At 38.7% G+C, this 11,477-nt stretch overlaps 1 long non-coding RNA gene across 1 annotated transcript; it reads left to right on the top strand.

Annotated features, from left to right (window-relative positions):
- The first annotated feature begins 6,644 nt into the window (after positions 1 to 6,644).
- LOC108165741 (uncharacterized) lies at positions 6,645 to 11,477 on the top strand. Its single transcript, XR_001776068.2, has 4 exons — positions 6,645 to 6,768; positions 10,040 to 10,264; positions 11,033 to 11,117; positions 11,207 to 11,477. It is a non-coding gene; the product is annotated as an uncharacterized LOC108165741 (long non-coding RNA).

Here is an 11,477-nt window from a genome sequence, read left to right on the forward strand (position 1 = left end):
TGTCGTTTGTTTATTCCATAATACATTTTAATTTGTATAGGTCTAAACATTACCCTATAGGTAATGAACAAGCACTATATTGCTGACCATATTTCTATTTGATCATTATTTTTTCATATTTTGACTGAGATTTTTGTAGTCCGTGCCTGTGTTCATGACAAATGAACACTACCATTATTGCAGGGTGTGAATTAATCCATTTGATGCTCATTTGGGTACTTTAGTATGTTTTAGTGACATTCTTTGAAGTCTTATTTTAAATGTCCTTGCAATTCTCATTGGTACTTATAATGTATTGTTATGCAGGGGGTGTGGCTTATTTATCTAATTACCGATGTCCTGTTAATGTTGCATAAAGTCAGGTCATTATATTTAGAGTTGTGTAGTGTGTAAACACAATTTTAACTGAGATCTTTGTTGAGTGGCTCATTAAAGATTTTTTGACACATTCAGCCGGTCTGTAGAGCAAGTGGAAAGGGGTGCTCCCATAATTCACCACTGTGACTGGTTCGGAAAAATTGTCCTTACAATTCACCGGGACCTGTATAGGTGTGTGTGTGTGTGTGTGTGTGTGTGTGTGTGTGTGTGAAAGAGAGCAAGGGTAGATATGGGATACAGCAGAATGATTGGCAGGTTAGTGCCTCAGAGTGGCAAAGGACTGTCATCCCTGTAGATGGGATGGCCTAGTTGGTTTCTACCACTGATGCAAATTTGTTATTTATTCGTAGTTTTTCAGTTCTTCTACTTAAATACTGTCACGGTCACAGCTTTTAATGGAATAACTGACACTGATTGATATGTGAAATGTAATGTATGATATATTGTTTTTGATTCTAGAGCTGCGGTTACCTCTGATAACATGCAAAAGTATCAACTGTTTAAGTGTTGAAGACTTTAAATAATAGTGAAACGAGCAGGAATATATCCATAAACATTTAGTCACAAAAACCTGATTGTTTTGGCCATCAAGCATATTCTAAGTAAAGATTAATAATTTCAACACAGTATGCAGATTAGTTCAATTAGGCATAATTAGGCATAGCCAGTACGACTACTAGAAATCTTACAATATTACTGGTATAGATTCATATTGAAACAAATGTTGGATATTGTGGAAAAAGTTTAGTATCTTTAGTCAGTCGTTTTGAACAGTGAAACTCAAATTATATTCAATCACTACACAGAGTGAAATATTTACATTTTTGTAATTTTAATGATTCTCTACTGACTCAAACTAAGACCAATAAGTTAAAATATTCTTTCCTCCAATCTGACAAAACTTAGATTGAGGAGTCATTACTTTCTAGAACAAGTTGAAGCCCTATTATGCAATAAATGGTTGTGATTTTCTATTTAATCAAGCAATTCTAAAAGTGAAAGTTTTTCTTTTTATTTGATGCCATTTTTCTTTCTAATGACTTTTTGAAAGCATCATTGTTTGATGGTAAAGGCTTCAGAGAACATTTCTGACATGTGAAATATTTCATTTTTACATAGCCTATTCTGCTCAGTATTCAAGAGAATGCTGCAAAAAAGACAAGGCGATGTAAAAGTCCAAAAACTAGAAAACGTGCTTGTGCAGGTTATCTGTTCTCAGTAACAGATTTCAACCTTGGACTCACTTCGCTCAGCCTTTAGATGAACTGAAATGCATCCAAATTCTGCTGCTTCTCCTGCAGGCTCTCATTTTCTCACCAGCATGGTGTCTATCGAGACGCTTCTCTCTCCCTCTTTCCGTCTTTCATCCACGCCTCCCTCTCTCTCCTGCTTCGCTCGCCCTCTGACACATATTGAGAGCGGCTTCGACAGAAAACAGGAAACCAGAGACATGCGTCATGTTTACATGCTTCATAATAAAAACCAATCGTCATTTACTGTTCAATCCCATCATTGAAATTGTTTATTTTGGGTTTATGTTAGATTTAATTTAACATAGTTAACAACAATAACAATTCTAATTGACTACAGTGCCATTAATACATGTATTCATGCTTACTGAACTTAATATGATGACATGATGTATATTTGCTATGATTCATATGAAAGTTAAGGTCGGACATCTCCAGCAAATACTTTCCCCCCAAGGTTTTCTCAAGATAACGAAGGTTTAACACACACACACACACACACACACACACACACACGCACACAAGCACACGCACACACACACACACACGCACACAAGCACACGCACACCAGTCATCTCATGACATCAGGAAAGCAAAATGTGATTTCTCAAAATTAACTCAAGAATACCCAGGGCTTCCAGCCTGGCGGGCCACCAGGCTTGTGCCCCCATCAGGCTAAGCGCTGCTTATTTTTTAGTCTCTTTAAAATGTTTGCATTTTTTAAGACTTTATAGTTGGTGTTCAGGTATTTATCTTCTGATATATTAATAACACATACTTATCAAGTGATATTTTCACATTTCCAGTCAACTTTAAACATCTTTTAACTGAGACACACGATGGGCTGCTGGATGAATGGCTGCCCCAGTGTTCAACCACCGGGCTTAGCAAGTTTTCTGGGGGAAACCTTGAATCCACTGCAAAAATTTATTCGCAAAGAAAAAAGAAATTAACTCGTTATCTCAAGAAAACAATAGAAAAAAGCATGGGTTCTTTTCCTTCTACTCACCTGTAAAGTTTCTATATCGTCTCAGTCCAACCATATTCAAACAGAAACTTTTCAGAGCATACAATAATATGTCAGAACTTGCTACTACTAGCCATAAGGAAGTCATAATATCTTGCTGTGTGTGTAAATGTCTTAGTTGGGTTCACATCTAACTAAGTGAGGGTATTAAAAAAACGTCCTACAACCTATGTAAGGAACCCTTAAACCCTATTGGGGGGGAAAAGTTGTTTATTTTCTTGGAGACTTAAAAATCCACTCACCGTTTTTTCCTTCCGCTTCATTCAGGATCACATTTCAGTCCATGGATGCTGCGCCCGCTGCGGTATCTCCAGCAGAGCAATTCCTCGCTGTGAAGAAGCGAGATAAGGAAATTTAAAATTTTTATTATGTCATTATCCGAGCGGCGAACCTTGAGCTGCTCCCCCAGCCGGTTGGAGAGGACGGTCATGAATAATGCTAATGCTATGTAAACAGATTGGAAAACAGGCTGATGGAGGAAATATGGGAATCTGCAAGTAAATGTTGACTTTGAGAAATCGAGACAATTTATGGTGTTTAGTGGATTAAATTGGTTCAAACTAGATCGGGAATATGTGTGTTTGTGTTTTAATAAATGCAACGTATTTGAAACAGTGATGCCTGGTACACTGCCCACCTGGAAAAAATAAGCCCAAACACCCTGCGGTACATTTTATGCTAAAAAAAAAAAAGAAAATTTTTCTACTTCTAAAAACCACAAATAATTAAATATTTTCATAAAATTGTCCTTCATATATGTCCTTCCCCAAACTGTTCCATGTCTAGATCGTCTAAACAGATCTGGACATTTCTTCATATGCTTCCGAGCATATGAAGAAACAATAATGTTTCGAATATTTAATTCAAAATACAATAATTATTGCATTTGTTAAGCATAAATGCTGGCCAGGAGCTCTTTGGGGTGTTTTTGCAGCAGAACGGTTCATTTTATTGTCAAAACAACGTGTCGACTTTGCACTTGCTCGCTACGCCAGCTTGAGGAGCAAAGCAGCTTGACGAATTCGACTGGCAGCCAATCAGAGATGTGCATGGCAAACAACATTTAAATATATTATTTTAACTCATATTTAATAATAATAATTTGAAAGCATAGCATTTTATGCTAAAAAAGTATTATATTCATTTTTTTCATTTCAGTTTTCTGAGGCCCGCCTAGCGCCCCCTGGTGGAAGATTATTAATACGTCAACAAACTCACTCTTCAATAACACTGCGTGTTGTATTTTGGGGAAAAACACAGCTTTTATGCTGCTTTTCCAAACTGTGCTTTTTGTTTTATCCTTTAAGTGTTTCCTGACAGTGAGCCATAAAATTGTTCTAGCAGTGGGGGTCGAGCTGTGTGTCAGACTTTGGGTCCAAACAGCAGGCAGGTTCTGTCCAGCGGGCGATGTGGAGGTGAGGGGTTTTAAAGGCTGCTTCACCAGCCTCCTGCAGTTATTTAAATTACTGAGCTTACCTGTAAATGATTAGGGTGGAAGAGGCTTAAGGCAGACAGTCTGAATATAGAAAAGGTGCTGTCGAATTAATTTGAACTTTCCTTTTGATGTGAATATTTATATAAGTCCTCAAAAATGTGTTTAAGAAAAGAGAGCATGTCAAATGTCCATGTTAGAGCTCTTTACATGTCAACATTTGCAGAAATTTCCTGTTCATTTCCTTGTAACTATTCAACGCTGCGTATGAAAGCGATCTACAAATAAAGTTATAATTGTTATTATTACGTTGAGCAGATATAAGTCATAATAATACCACTGAATGCGTTTCATAATAAATACCTAAATATAACCAAATACAAAAAAATGTATACATTTATGCCACATGCTCAGGCACACAAACATTTATGAATATTTGAATAAAGCTGCAATATTTAACTTTTATATAAAATTAAAATAAATAAATTATATATATATATATATATATATATATATATATATATATATATATATATATATGCTATATAGTTTTTTTTTTTTTTACTTATTTGTTAAAACTATCACTGTGTTATGAAACTCGTGACAGTATAATTTGTGGAGGGAAAAATTTGAGCTCATCTACCCTCTCCCAGTGCTATCTGCAGTAGTGCACCGCTCGGTCAGAAACAACCAATCAGAGACAGGGGGAGGGTCTTGGGGTTGTCAATCATGCTAAAATCGTGAAAGTACGAACATGTACAATAGCTAAAATGACAGATTCCAATATTGCAAGACATTGTTTTCTTGTTTTTTATTATTATTACTGATTTGTTCAAAATAAATAAATAGTAACTGAATTGTTACTTGTGTATGCGCTGCTCACACCACAGAGCCTGCTGCAAATGCTAAGGCTACTTAGCATAGCCATCGATGTCAGCGGATAAATGGTTTTCCTTAAAGGTAAGTTTTTTCTCCACCACTAGCACATCTAGCAGCACGGACATGAGTGTGATTAACAGCGCTAAGACTCTCATCCTGGCTCCGATTGGTTGATTTGACTTGTTGCGTTGCATTTCTTTAAAAGGCAATAGTAACTCAGGGACAGGATGGAAGAGCTTTATTTTTTCACAGATTATATGTCTCATTAAACAGCCGCAATACAGTGACAGTTATAACAAATACGTATTTAAAAAAGACATTTAGAGAAATGTCTTACTGCAGTTGTAAAAGGAGAATTGGTATGTTATGTAACCTTCATGAATAAATATGGGAACGATGACATCCGCTGTACCTACTGATAAGGAAGATGAACAGATACAGCTTAAAAATATTTTATTTCCCACAAATACAGCATATTTCTGTATTATTCAATGATTATGTGCGCTGTTATTTTATTTTATTTGATTTTTTAATGGGCTGCACAGTGGTGCAGTTGGTAGAGCTGTTGCCTTGCAGCAAGAAGGTTCTGGGTTCAATTCCCGGCCCCGGTCTTTCTGCATGGAGTTTGCATGTTCTCCCTGTGCATGCATGGGTTTTCTCCGGGTACTCCGGTTTCCTCCCACAGTCCAAAAACATGACTGTTAGGTTAATTGGTCTGTCTAAATTGCCCCTAGGTGTGAGTGTGTGTGTGCATGGTTGTGTGTCCTGTGTGTCTCTGTGTTGCCCTGCGACAGACTGGCGACCTGTCCAGGGTGATCCCGCCTCTCGCCTGGAACGTTAGCTGGAGATGGGCACCAGCAACCCTCCTGACCCCACTGAGGAACAAGGGTGAAAGAAAATGGATGGATGGATGGATGATTTTTTAATGATCCACCATTAACATAATACCTTTTTACATTATTGGCCCACAAACTTTGGTATGGTATGCGCAACTTATTGCTACTGGCCTGACCACGTTTAAAATGTCTTACCTGATTTGTAGAGTAAGGCGATGACTGGGTCAGTTGAGGGCAACAGGAACTAAGGCAGGCCTTTAACACTCACTTCTTTACCCACACACAATGGAGCTCTATAGAGTTTGCCTGAAAAAAATGTATTAAAAAAATAAATAAATAAGGGGACACTGGGAATATTATTTTTTTCTTCACTGAATAAATCAAATCCAATTAAAGGCAGGACTTTTTTAGCATATTTTTTTTCAGTATGAGAATGAAAAAAAACAGATGAAGCTCTTTACAAAATCTCTGCCAACACATGTCGCCGGGTCCTATAATTTCCAAAAGCATGTTTGAGTTTCACTACAACGTTATGAAACAGGTTCCACCAAGCGGACGGCACACGACTATCTCCCCGGCCACGAACGGCGCTAATCCACCCGCTTGACTGATACGCTTATAGAGTTCGTCCGCAAGTCATTACGGCTGCCATTTTGAAACTAAATCCCACAACCTGAGTCACCGGCGTGTCATTGTAGGAACACCTGCTCTTCCCACGTCTGTCGCCTGTCACTCTCTGCTGATTGGCAGCTTGCATTCTGGAGGCGAGCCACAAAACCGCCGCCTCAGCAGGTGCCTGGGGGGGCCTGGCTGAGCCGATATGATTTATGTAGGCGCTGATTGTGTCACTTGCTCTGCAAATTGATTGTGTCACTCTGTCCTGTAAACCAGTACCCTGTTGAGGCTGGAAAAGACAAGAAAAAAAAAGAATCCTCAGGCTGTCCATTTTAAACTGGAAAGTTGAAGGTAAGTCTTGATTTTTTTTTTTTTTTTCATAAAGTTTTGCATATGTTTTCTAAAAAGTGTCACAAACCATCAGGTTTAGAATTTGTAGGCTTTGTCTTTAAACACGCGAGTCAATAAATCCTTGAAAAACACACCCCAAAGGACAAGAGAGAAGAAAGCTGGTTTTATTTGCTTGTAAGACGCTCTGCTTGTGCTGTGGCGTCGTGGTGGATAAGTGGAGGGAATTTGAATGACATCTCTTCTGGACCTCATTTGGTTTTATAATTCACCTAAAGGACAGACGCAGGTATAAAAAAAAAAAGGAGAACGCTGTTTGGAGCAAAAAGAACAGGTTGATGAAGCTGAGAATAATAGTAAACATGAAGACGGGTTTAAAGATGAGATTTCTCAAGTAAGTTTAGTTTATTTTACAAATGAAATTCAACTACAGAAAGAGAAGCACCTGCCTTTTTCCCTCTGAACAGAAAAAGTGTCCTTCTGAAATCTTTTGATTTTTTTCTTTTGTTCTGTTTAATCTTGTTTTGCTTTGCTTGTGTGAAGCCCAGTCAACCGTTGGGTCTATACATTGTTTCTATCCATGCTAAAATTGTCTAAAAAGAACCTTTTTGAAAAAGTAATAGCGTAAAGGTTTTTTTTCCCCTGATAGGATTAATTGGAAGTTCGTCTTGAAAGAAAGGTACTTACATATATGAGCGAGATGTAAGAGGAAAATAGAATCTTTTCTCTCGTCAATTCCTTTCTCACAGCGACTTGGATCTCAGCTTAGCGTTTTTAGCTAAGAGGGAGCCTTGTTATGGAAACGGTTCTGAAAAAGCTCTGCCACTCTCCTCCAACCACCGCTCCTTAACTGTATGAAAGAAAGAATAATCTTTCTTGGTTGACATTTAAGAGCGGGGTCGTTCGTTCATTCCTACCGTGAATAAATTCACACTGAGCTCACGCTGTCACAGGCAAGGGACTTGTCCCTGATAAAAAGAAAAAAAAAAGATGTTAATGAAAAATCTGTGTGGCTTTGGTACTAAAGGTTGATGTCAACTTTGAGCATGGTTTTTAACAAGGTCAGACATTCATTATTACAGGGAGCTTCCAGACATTTTACTTCCACTAAGAGCAATTTTAAGTAGAAAAAAATATAAAAGAAAGAAAGAAAGTGTGACTGTAATTCTGGTAATGAGAGTTCTCACCTATGGAGCCTTTTCAGCCTCTGATGGCTGATTGTGTTCATTTCCTTTAAAGAGTTAAATCATAAAATAAGGAAAATATCTGCTCAAATAGATAAAGAGACAGATAGATAAATGGGCTGACCTTACATAGTCATACTGACCAGTCAAAGTGCTTCACATTACAGACACATTCACTTATGTGCCTAAAGGAGTGTTGAGGTGAATTACTTTTTTGTAATTCCGCATGTTTACACACCAATCGGTAGGCAACTTGTTGTTGCGTGCCTTTCCCAGAGGCACGTTGATATGATAGTTGTCCAATTTCATAATAAATACCATTGAGTGTATTTTTCTACACCAATTTTGTCTCAAGTCAATCAACATGTTAAATTTAAAGGAATAAGTCTTCTCACACCGATGTTTGAGAACTGGACCGTTCTATATCCTGTATAGTCTGCACTCTTTATTTTAAAAGTATCCTACCACAATGTGATGTTTTACACATCAATATATATATTTACATAAGGAAGAATTTTAGGCCAGTTTGAAGGGGACAGTATTATGTAAAATAACTTTTTGTTAGCTCTATTTGTTATCAAAATCATATCTGGAATGTTGCCTTGATTCTTTCATGCATGTTTGAGAAATCCTTCAATCGTCATGGAAACCATGTAGGATTAGCATGTTGTGGTGACTTCCTGAAGGCGGAGTTTCAGAAAGAGCAGGAGTTTCTTAAAGAGACAGAGGCCCAATTATAAGGAGTTAATATTTGATAAGTGCAGCATTTTTATAAAGGTGACGTAATTACACAATTGTGCAATAAAATGGCACAATGGAGCCAGAAAACAGATGACACTGTCCCTTTAAAGCTTTTACATTCAAGGTTTTAGGTGGAATCTCGATTATTTGCATTTGTCGACCCGGTACAATACAGCCGGGCTGAGTCACCAAGCAGAACAAATAACACTTCTGCCAGAGCCATCGAGCTGCTAGTCATCAGAAGGTCAAGAGCACATTTTGTCAGTCACATCGGCTCAATAACTCTGTGTCACAATAGCACATCCCACACTGCAGACAGCATATCACGACCTGATCATCAGCCCACACGTTGTCACACATTGTATTAGTCTGGGCTGAAGGACAACGCAGAGTGACTGTGGGGATCTGACCTACCATTATTAAGCATCACCTTTAGAGAGGGTCACTCGTCACACTGGGTTGTCACACCAAAATCATTTTGTGAGCAGAAAAAAAATATATATCAAAACCAGGAAACAGAAGTAATATTCTCCCACTTTGATGATTAATATCTTCTGTGCTATCAAGTGGTGGGAACATAAAGGATGTTTTAGATCACCCACTGTATTATGTTTACTCTAAAAGGACAAACTGTGTAAAGAATGGCGACAGTTTTCTGCTATCTTACCTTTTTATTGTCTTCTTGCTACATATTTGGCTTCTCTTTTGTTCTAATTTTTTAAGTAAGTTGAAAGGAAATGTGTAGCTCTTTAATATATGATAATAAGGAGGCTTCAGGACATCTTACATTTTCTTTTACTCTTATAATTTTTTTTAGCTTTGACCTCCTGAGAAAGCTTCTAGTCAATTCTGATTTTTATTTAAAAGCTTTAATATGTCACACTGTGTGTGCGTGCGTGCGTGCGTGCATGTGTGCATGCGTGTGAAAAATAAGTCCCTGTAAAACTGGAAACTTCAGCGATTTAAAAAGGCAAAAATTGTGACAGCGCCTCACGGCAGGATGATTAACAGCGCTAAGACCTGCCTCTTGGATCTGATTGGCTGTTACAGATTATCAGTCTCACATACTGTCATGAACTGGCAATATTTTCAACAAATGTGTAAAAAATATATATTTTTATAAAAGTGACATGCTGCAGCTTTAGCACATTAGTTATTACTAACCTGAGTATGATGTGTTTAAAGTCGGTTTTATCAATTTACAAGTCACCAGTCGGGGGCGCTGAAACTGAAAGTTGGCCTCTTCTGGTCTTTAATGTAAACATCTAACAGAAACTCTAAAGGAGAAATGCCTTATCAGTAGGAGCTATGCTAATTCAGCTAAATATAACCTTTTTTTTTTTTTTGAGGTTAAACACCTCCTATCCATCTGCACAGTTACCAAAAAGCAGCGACGTCACTGACACTGTCCACACCGCTAAGCCTCAGAGAGCAGACCCCGTCCTCCTCAGAAGACGTTCCGTTGCCTGGTTACCTCGCGGAGCGGCGGCGTTAAGCACGGATTGAAAGGTCAGCCACGGGTCCTACCGAGTGCTTTATCAAATCGCACAGCTGTGTGGCGGCGGAGGATTCAAGTGAGTTTGTCTTTTCATGTGTTTGTGCTGAGTGTAAATGTTTGGAGTTAGCGCAGCTCTCTTGGCTGCCCATGCATTTAATGCCGTCCTAAAACTCAATAGCCGCAGGGATTTTCCCTGTCCTCAAAAAGGCCCGGGCTCCACCGACGAGTGAAAGTGTTTTAGAATTAGTGGGATCCACAGGCTGGAGGAAAATGAGAAAGCAGAAGCTTTTTGGAGCAGCGGTGGCGTTGGGTGGGATTGTTTCCAGACTGTACGTCCCATCAGCTTCAGAGTTTTCACTCCTTTTCTTCAGCTTTTTATTTTGGAAGGAGAAGGTTTGTAAGAAAAATAAATAAACATGAAGGTGGACAAACAAAATGGAGGACGGGAAAAAGTCTACTCCTTTTCTGTTCTAAAAGTTTAATCTGTCTACCATCTGACTGTCTGTCTATCCATGCAGACGTTGTTCCTTTCTTCCTTCCGACTCGCTTCTCTTTCCTCTTCTTTTGTCTGTCCTTTCTTCCCTTTCTCCATTATGACCTCATTTCCTTCCTTTAGTCCTATCCTTTTCTTCTCCTTTACTTCTTTTCTCCATTCCTTCCTTTCCCATTTCCATCCTTCACTTACTCCTTCTTCCCTTCTTTCCTCGTTTCCTTCTTTCTCTGGTTTCTTCCTTCCTCCCTCCTTCATTTCCTCCTTCCCTCTCTGTCTTTTCCGTCTCTCTTTTGTTTCTTCTTCCCTTGCTCCCTTCCTTCCTTATTTTCCTTGAATTTGTGATTTCATCAGGAAACATCCGGAGGAACTTCACGTGGGAAAGAGCTGCTGCGCTCATCCTAGTTTCATTATCCGAGCGCGAGGTCTCTTATGAAAGGTGACTTGCAGGGTTTCTGCTTTATTGTAATGAGTCATTTCAGCGCTGGCGGTGTTACTCAGTCAAACTGTTAAACGGAAACCTTTCAGAAACAACAGAGCTGCGTTATCAGGGGCGCACAATGCCGAGGAAGACAGAGGAGACGGAGAGTATCAGCCGCTCACAAGGAACAGGAAAACAATCAGTGACAACAATGGCTGCCGAGGGGTTAGCCGTCTGCTAATTGAATGAACAACAGGGTGAGATCTAAAACGGATTCTGAACAATGTCTGTTTTCTTCTTCCTTTAAGTCAGAATGTTGGATTCTTTTGTGAGCAGAAGTAGCGCTCTAAAAGAAACAAAATACTTTATTCTTGTAAG

Source organism: Poecilia reticulata, chromosome 21, assembly GCF_904066995.2.
Source record: "Poecilia reticulata chromosome 21, P_reticulata-male-v2, whole genome shotgun sequence".
In the NCBI taxonomy this organism is placed as follows: domain Eukaryota; kingdom Metazoa; phylum Chordata; class Actinopteri; order Cyprinodontiformes; family Poeciliidae; genus Poecilia; species Poecilia reticulata.